General features: G+C 37.2%; 2 non-coding genes across 2 annotated transcripts; both read left to right on the top strand.

The window, feature by feature from the left end:
• The first annotated feature begins 1,948 nt into the window (after positions 1–1,948).
• LOC137488371 (5S ribosomal RNA) lies at positions 1,949–2,067 on the top strand. The gene has a single exon (XR_011007388.1). It is a non-coding gene; the product is annotated as a 5S ribosomal RNA (ribosomal RNA).
• Positions 2,068–3,908: 1,841 nt separating this feature from the next.
• Positions 3,909–4,027, top strand: LOC141378858 (5S ribosomal RNA). Its single transcript, XR_012394376.1, has one exon. It is a non-coding gene; the product is annotated as a 5S ribosomal RNA (ribosomal RNA).
• Positions 4,028–8,638: the final 4,611 nt, after the last annotated feature.

The raw sequence follows: 8,638 nt of genomic DNA, 5'->3' as shown, positions 1-8,638 counted from the left end.
TTCACAACCATAAATTAACGGGAAACACTTGTGAATCACAACATATTGTGAATTGACAGTTTGTTTGTTTTTTTCATACTTTGCACAGTTGCTCCGTGAAAAAGCCGAAAAACTCTGTTAAAAGGCCATCAAAAAATGTTGTGATGCCTTTTACCCAGTATCAAAATAGAACTTTGCTCATTTCACACACAAAAATCGCCGGCGGCCCGAGACTATTTTGCAAATTCGTTAAATGGTGATGGACTTTCATTGCTTATGATTAAACTCTGGCCCCTGACCCTTTTTACGAGCGGTCAGGTGTGCAAAATTAGCAATCTGTAACATGACAAACATGACATTTGTTGTAGAGAAAAACAGCACTCACGTTCATGTTTAGTCACATCTCCGGATTGTTTGTGTTCACGGAGTTTCTCTGTCCAGCGTTCATTGGAGCTTTAAGTCCAGATATTTGGATAAAAGTTGGTATGTTGTGCATGCCACAAACATAAAAATAATAAATAAATAAATAAATATTTAAATAAATAAATGAATGAATTAATGAATAAATAATTAAATAAATAATTAATGCAGTTGCGAGGGCAAAACGGGGGGTGGGGGGGTGGGGGGGGAGCAACTCTGAACTAGGGTTGTAACAATATACCGGTATGACGGTTTACCACGATTTGAACGTGCACGATTATCATACCATGAACAATTGCATATCAACGGTTTTAACCCTTAAAGACCGAGACAGCCGCCCGCGGCTAAAAATAAGTATTGCTCTTAAATGTTTAATAACTTTTGATCCGCTGATCCGATTCATACAATTCAAAGATTGGCATAAAGAAGAGAATCTCAGCTTTCCAGTGCTGTATCACATAACATTCGCGGACTTTCAGAGGCTCCGGAATCAGTGCGGTTACGTCATCAACATTTGACAACGCTGATTTGACAAAGAAACGCTCGTCACTGTGTCTCCGGACAAATCAGACATGATACATTGATGCATTGTCCCTCCTCCATGCCCAGATTGGTTCAAACTCGCTATATCACAACCAATAAGCATAGGTTTCGCTTTTGTTTGTGGACCAAGCTTTTTGAACAACACGGAATGAGAGATAGGCATACATTTATGCGCGGCTAAATAAAACGCAAAAAAAAAAAGTTTTGCATGAAATAATTCTCATACTAAGTACTTTTGCATGCACAGCAGCACAGAAACATGACAAAACAGTGACACAGCAAAGACGAACTGCTGCTCTTGCTGTTTTCAAAAGACACAAATGAAGATGCAGCTGTTTGTCTGCATTGCAGACAACCATATCCATATCCATATCGATTGACAACCATATCCATGCTGGCACATAAAACCTAAGGATGTTCCATATTGAATCTAGTTTCGTTATGTAACTATTTATAGTATAGTAAATATTTATATCTATTTTTTTACTGAGGATTTGCACCATGTTTATTTGGACTTTATTTGAACTTTAACACATTATTTATTATTTTCTTATTTTTTTATTTGTTCATTGTAAGTGGTGTTTATAGTAACTAAAATATATTATTTGGAAAAAGTCAAATTTGCTTCACTGTTCTATTATTTTGTAACATTTGTAACATACCGTATACCGCGAAACCGTCAAACCGTGGTATTGTTTTAGACGATTATCATACCGTGAAAAATTCATACCGTTACAACCCTACTCTGAACTAATAAGGTGTCTCTAATGAAGGGGCCGGTAAGCATCTGTACAGAAGTCGTGTGCTGCACAAGTCTGCTTTAAAGTTTTCCAAGCATCGGCCGCTTTTACTTCCGGTAAAATGTTGTCATCGTAAGTTTAAATACTGGCTGACAGATACACACTTGAGAGGACAAGGAGGGTTGTTCCTCCCGGTGTTGTGTCTGTGTGAGCTATTCTGCTCTCGCCGCTGCCTTTTAAATAGCCAGATTTTGACTGCGACCTTCGCTTACGGCCATACCACCCTGAGCACGCCCGATCTCGTCCGATCTCGGAAGCTAAGCAGGGTCGGGCCTGGTTAGTACTTGGATGGGAGACCGCCTGGGAATACCAGGTGCTGTAAGCTTTTGGTTCTCCTTCATTTGTCAGCTAATACACTTCTTCAGCTCCCAGCTTTGCTGCTATCTATAAACTTTCAATTCCATTGCTTCCTATTCGCTTTTCTCTGGGACTTCTGTCCTATTCAGAGCAGCAAGGGAAAGCCCAGCTGTGTCATTTTTTCTTTCCTCCTCCAGGGGGCGATGGAGAGGCTTCTCCCTCTCTCTCTCTCCCCCTCCCTCTCAATAGCAGCACGCACTGGAACTGTCAAGTGCTACAAGCTCCCCAAGCTATAGCCCACGCGGGTTTACAAAGTTTTGGGGGACCCGAAGCCCTTACATACCATTTATTTACAAAAAGTACCCCCACATATTGCAAGCCAACAGTACAGTAGTTTAACCTCACTCACTGGCATGCTCAATGCCATTTTTCACGGTCTACTGATGTGCCTTCACCAAGTGCACATAGATGGATAAAATATTGAGCCTTTTCAAGTCCTACATTTTATTTGTTTTCATTTTTAAATCAATAGCATACAGGGCGTCAGACGGAGGGCCTGTTAATATCATTATATGAATAACTAATTCTTTTGATGACATCATTTACACTGAAAAAAAAAAAAATTCCGTAAAAATGCGGTTTTCCGTATTTTGTGATTCATGTTTTTATTAATTCTCCCCCCACCCCGGTTTATTTATGCTTTTGAATTGCATTCTGGGACCTTGAACTTTCTCCCAACAACTTCTAACCTCGAAAAGTACGAAAAAGTGACTTTTATAGACATGGTTATTAGTTGAAAGTGATATATTGTCTGGGTTGTCGTTGTACACGCTACAAAAACAAGCACATGTTATTTTCCATACTTTTTTTTTCTCCCTATACGTTCTAATATTCCAAACTGCAACACCGTCTAGGTTACCTTAAACTGCAGAGTTGAATTTTAAACATCAAAAGTCGACAGAGCAGAGATCAGGGTCCCGTGATGCAATTCACAACCATAAATTAACGGGAAACACTTGTGAATCACAACATATTGTGAATTGACAGTTTGTTTGTTTTTTTCATACTTTGCACAGTTGCTCCGTTAAAAAGCCGAAAAACTCTGTTAAAAGGCCATCAAAAAATGTTGTGATGCCTTTTACCCAGTATCAAAATAGAACTTTGCTCATTTCACACACAAAAATCGCCGGCGGCCCGAGACTATTTTGCAAATTCGTTAAATGGTGATGGACTTTCATTGCTTATGATTAAACTCTGGCCCCTGACCCTTTTTACGAGCGGTCAGGTGTGCAAAATTAGCAATCTGTAACATGACAAACATGACATTTGTTGTAGAGAAAAACAGCACTCACGTTCATGTTTAGTCACATCTCCGGATTGTTTGTGTTCACGGAGTTTCTCTGTCCAGCGTTCATTGGAGCTTTAAGTCCAGATATTTGGATAAAAGTTGGTATGTTGTGCATGCCACAAACATAAAAATAATAAATGAATAAATAAATAAATAAATATTTAAATATTTAAATAAATAAATGATTGAATTAATGAATAAATAAATAAATAAATAAATAATGCAGTTGCGAGGGCAAAACGGGGGGGGGGGCGGCAACTCTGAACTAATAAGGTGTCTCTAATGAAGGGGCCGGTAAGCATCTGTACAGAAGTCGTGTGCTGCACAAGTCTGCTTTAAAGTTTTCCAAGCATCGGCCGCTTTTACTTCCGGTAAAATGTTGTCATCGTAAGTTTAAATACTGGCTGACAGATACACACTTGAGAGGACAAGGAGGGTTGTTCCTCCCGGTGTTGTGTCTGTGTGAGCTATTCTGCTCTCGCCGCTGCCTTTTAAATAGCCAGATTTTGACTGCGACCTTCGCTTACGGCCATACCACCCTGAGCACGCCCGATCTCGTCCGATCTCGGAAGCTAAGCAGGGTCGGGCCTGGTTAGTACTTGGATGGGAGACCGCCTGGGAATACCAGGTGCTGTAAGCTTTTGGTTCTCCTTCATTTGTCAGCTAATACACTTCTTCAGCTCCCAGCTTTGCTGCTATCTATAAACTTTCAATTCCATTGCTTCCTATTCGCTTTTCTCTGGGACTTCTGTCCTATTCAGAGCAGCAAGGGAAAGCCCAGCTGTGTCATTTTTTCTTTCCTCCTCCAGGGGGCGATGGAGAGGCTTCTCCCTCTCTCTCTCTCCCCCTCCCTCTCAATAGCAGCACGCACTGGAACTGTCAAGTGCTACAAGCTCCCCAAGCTATAGCCCACGCGGGTTTACAAAGTTTTGGGGGACCCGAAGCCCTTACATACCATTTATTTACAAAAAGTACCCCCACATATTGCAAGCCAACAGTACAGTAGTTTAACCTCACTCACTGGCATGCTCAATGCCATTTTTCACGGTCTACTGATGTGCCTTCACCAAGTGCACATAGATGGATAAAATATTGAGCCTTTTCAAGTCCTACATTTTATTTGTTTTATAAATAAATAAATATTTAAATAAATAAATGAATGAATTAATGAATAAATAATTAAATAAATAATTAATGCAGTTGCGAGGGCAAAACGGGGGGGGGGGGGGGGGGGTGGGGGGGGAGCAACTCTGAACTAATAAGGTGTCTCTAATGAAGGGGCCGGTAAGCATCTGTACAGAAGTCGTGTGCTGCACAAGTCTGCTTTAAAGTTTTCCAAGCATCGGCCGCTTTTACTTCCGGTAAAATGTTGTCATCGTAAGTTTAAATACTGGCTGACAGATACACACTTGAGAGGACAAGGAGGGTTGTTCCTCCCGGTGTTGTGTCTGTGTGAGCTATTCTGCTCTCGCCGCTGCCTTTTAAATAGCCAGATTTTGACTGCGACCTTCGCTTACGGCCATACCACCCTGAGCACGCTAGAGGGAGCTAGAGTGCAACAAGGAAGTGACTGGCAGCAGTCAGGAGAGGAAGGCTCTCCACCATTTTTTCTGTTTATTTTTTTGTGTTTTACATTTTTTGTGGACTGATATAGTTTTTTTTGTTTTTGATTTTTGTTTTTTAACCACCTGACAGCAGCATTTTGCTGGCTGGAGGGTGGTTTTTTGCGTGTGTTTTTTTGCAATGGAGCAAACAAAGGACGGATTGATGGCAAACGACCCTGGACTGGATGCAGAGACACGAAAGGAATATGAAACTGGACTGGATGACGAGACAAGAATGGTTAAAGACAACGGACTGGAAAATGGACAACGAGCTGGACAACGGAAAAGCCAAGTAGGTGGAAGAAAGTATTTAAAGGAGGCAACAGTTATCATTAATGTGGAAGATGTACAGGAAGTGAGAGCAGAAGATATTATTAAAGCAGTGATTGAAAAGTGTGGACATGGAAAAATTCTGGCTTTAAGACCAAGACAAGGGAAGGAGTACGAACTAACAATGGAAACAGAAGAATTATGTGAACAATTGACTGACAAACTGATGATAAATGGGGTGAACTGTGAAATTAAAAAGCTTCATAATAGGGATTTTGTTGTTTCCTTCATGCACCTGCCGGTCTATCTGGAAGATAAGGAAATTCTGGAAAAATTAGATACTTGGGGAGTTTGTCCCATATCTAAAATTAAACGAAGGTTTTATCCGGGTACCGACATAGAAGACGGAACAAGGTTCCTTAAAGTGAGGTTCCCTAAAGAGGTGGCATCCTTGCCATACAGCACAAAAATGGAGACAGCAGAAGGAACGCAGTACTTCAGGGTGATGCACAGCCATCAGGTGAAGACCTGTAGGCTGTGCATGAGCCCGGAACACATGCTGAAAGACTGTCCAGAATTCAAGTGCTACAAATGCGAGGAAAGGGGGCATTTTGCAAGACACTGTATCACTGTCAGGTGCCCGGAATGTAAAAATTTTTTAAACAAGTGTGAATGCTGGATGGAAGGAGAGGAAGGAGGAGGAGAAGATCGGGACCGGCAGGTGCATGAAGAAAACAACAAAAGGGAAGAAGATAATGAAGCAATAGAAAGGACAATGGAGGAGGAAATGAATAACAATGAAAAAAAGGAAGGAAAAAACGAAAATGAAGAGAATGAAGTACAGTTATCAGGACAGGATGGACAGTGGTCACAAATGGAAATATCGGACAGTTTTAAAACTTTTTTAAGCACTGTGGAAAAAGAGGAACTAAGAAAGACTGGTCAAGCTGAAGGAATGGCAAATGATGAAGAAACAAGGATGGAAAATGTGGATAAGAACAAAGTGGAAAGAGGATTTTTAAGAAGAAGAACTTTTAAGGTAAAACCAAACTTGGACATGGCAAAGAAAAAAGTTTTAACAAAGAACAGAGCTAAATATGTAAATAGGTATGAAGTGTTAAGGGGACTGGAAGAAGATGAAGAAAAATGATGTTTTTAAAATATTTTATCTATTTTAAAATGCTTTTAATCTTTGTCTCTTTTAACGGAAGGAGTTGTTGGTTGAGAGCGTTGGAAGGAGATGAAGGACAATGAGGATGTGTAGGTTTTTAATTTCATTTTTATTTATTTTAATGGTTTTAAACTGTGTGTCTTTTAATGCAAGGGGACTGATGGGAAAAGATAAATTTGAGAAAATAAGAGAGAAATGTAAAAACAAGGAAGTGATAGGTTTACAGGAAACAAACTGGAAAGAACATGCAATGAATGATTTTAAAAAGTTGTGGCAAGGGGATATAATATATAATAATGGTGATGGTAAATCTGGAAGAGGTGTTGCTTTTTTAATAAGGAAAGATGTTTTAAACTTTAAAAGAATTGTGTATAGGGATAATTATGGAAAATGTTTAGTAATAGAGGTGAACTATGAAGGACATGAATTAATAATAGCAAATATACATGCACCAACAGAAGATAAAGACAAAAAAGAATATTTTGAGGTTTTAAATAAAGTATTAAAAGGTTTTAAAGAAATAATAATGATGGGAGATTTTAATACTGTTTTTAGAAAACAAGATATGGCTGATGGAATGGTTTTTAAATCGGATATAGGAAGAAAGCAACTAAATGAGTTAATAAAGGAAAATAGTTTAATAGATATATGGAGGGAAAGGAATAGAGAAAAAAGAGAGTTTTCAAGGAGACAAATAGTGGGGAATTTTATATGTCAAACGAGAATAGATTTTATTTTATGTACTAGAAATATTGAAAATTTTATAGAAAACATACAGTATGAAGAGAACAGTTTTAGTGATCATAAGCTCTTGCATTTTAAAGTGAATATAGAAAACATACAAAAAGGACCAGGGACTTGGATTTTAAACACAACCATTTTAAAAAATCAAGATTATGTTCAAAAAGTCAAAGAAATAATAGAGAATGAAAAAGAAAATAGAATGTATGATGAAGATAAAAGGATATGGTGGGAAAACACAAAATATCAAATCAGGAAATACACAATCAAATATTGCGCAGTACTACAAAGATGTAAAAAGTATACAGAAAAAGAAGTTAAAAGATCCTTAGAAAAAGAATTAAACAAGGAAAATAAAGATATTGAAAAAATCAAAGAAATAGAGCAAAAATTACGAGATTTAGAAGAAGACAAATATAAGGGGGCAATGTTGAGGAGCAGATCTAAATACACAGTAGAAGGGGAAAAATGCACGAAATTCTTTTTTGATTTAGAGAAGCAAAGAGGTAAAGCAGGAATACTAAAGGAAATTAAAGGGAGGAATGGAAAAATTGCGAAAGGAAACATAGAAATACTAGAAGAAATCAAGCATTTTTATGAAGATCTATTTAAAGCAAAAGGTATTGATGAAGAAAAAGAAAGGAAGATTCTAAATTATATAAAAGTAAAACTAGAAAAAGATGACAACAAAGAATGTGACAGAGAAATAGAAGAAGAAGAGATTGAAATTGCAATAAATCAACTAAATAAAAAGAAAAGTCCAGGTATAGATGGAATAGGAAATGAATTTTATATTGTTTTTAAAGATATTTTAAAAGGAATACTTAAAGAAGTTTTTAAAGACATTTTTAAATGTAAAGAGATGAATGAAAGAATGGGGATGGGATTAATGAAGTTAATATATAAAAGAAAAGGAGCAAAAACTGAATTACAAAATTATAGACCAATAACAATGTTGAATACAGATTTAAAGATTTTAGCAAAAGTTTTAGCGAATAGATTAAAGGAAGTAATGCCTAAATTAATTAAATCAAACCAAGCATATGCAATAAAAGGGAGAGATATAGCAGATGTAACAATGAGTATTAAAAGCACAATAGATTATTTGCAAGAAAAGAAGATGAATGGTTTTTTAATTAGTGTAGATTTTGAAAAGGCTTTTGACAGAATAGAACATACTTATTTATTTGATGTACTCAAAACATTTGGATTTGGAGAGAATTTTATTAATTGGATTAAAATTTTATATAAAGGGGCTTTTACAAAAGTAAAATGTAATGGTTTTTTAACAGATTGTTTTAAAATTACAAGATCAATTAGACAAGGATGTCCTCTTTCAGCACTATTATATTCCCTAATCGCAGAACCATTAGGGTTAGCAATAAAACAAGAAACTAAAATTAAAGGAATAAAAATAGAAGAAGAGGAGGATGAAGGAAAAATATACCAGTATGCTGATGATACA

The sequence above is a fragment of the Danio rerio genome, chromosome 18, assembly GCF_049306965.1.
Source record: "Danio rerio strain Tuebingen ecotype United States chromosome 18, GRCz12tu, whole genome shotgun sequence".
NCBI classification, from domain to species: domain Eukaryota; kingdom Metazoa; phylum Chordata; class Actinopteri; order Cypriniformes; family Danionidae; genus Danio; species Danio rerio.
This window is presented reverse-complemented; position numbering and strand designations above follow the sequence as displayed.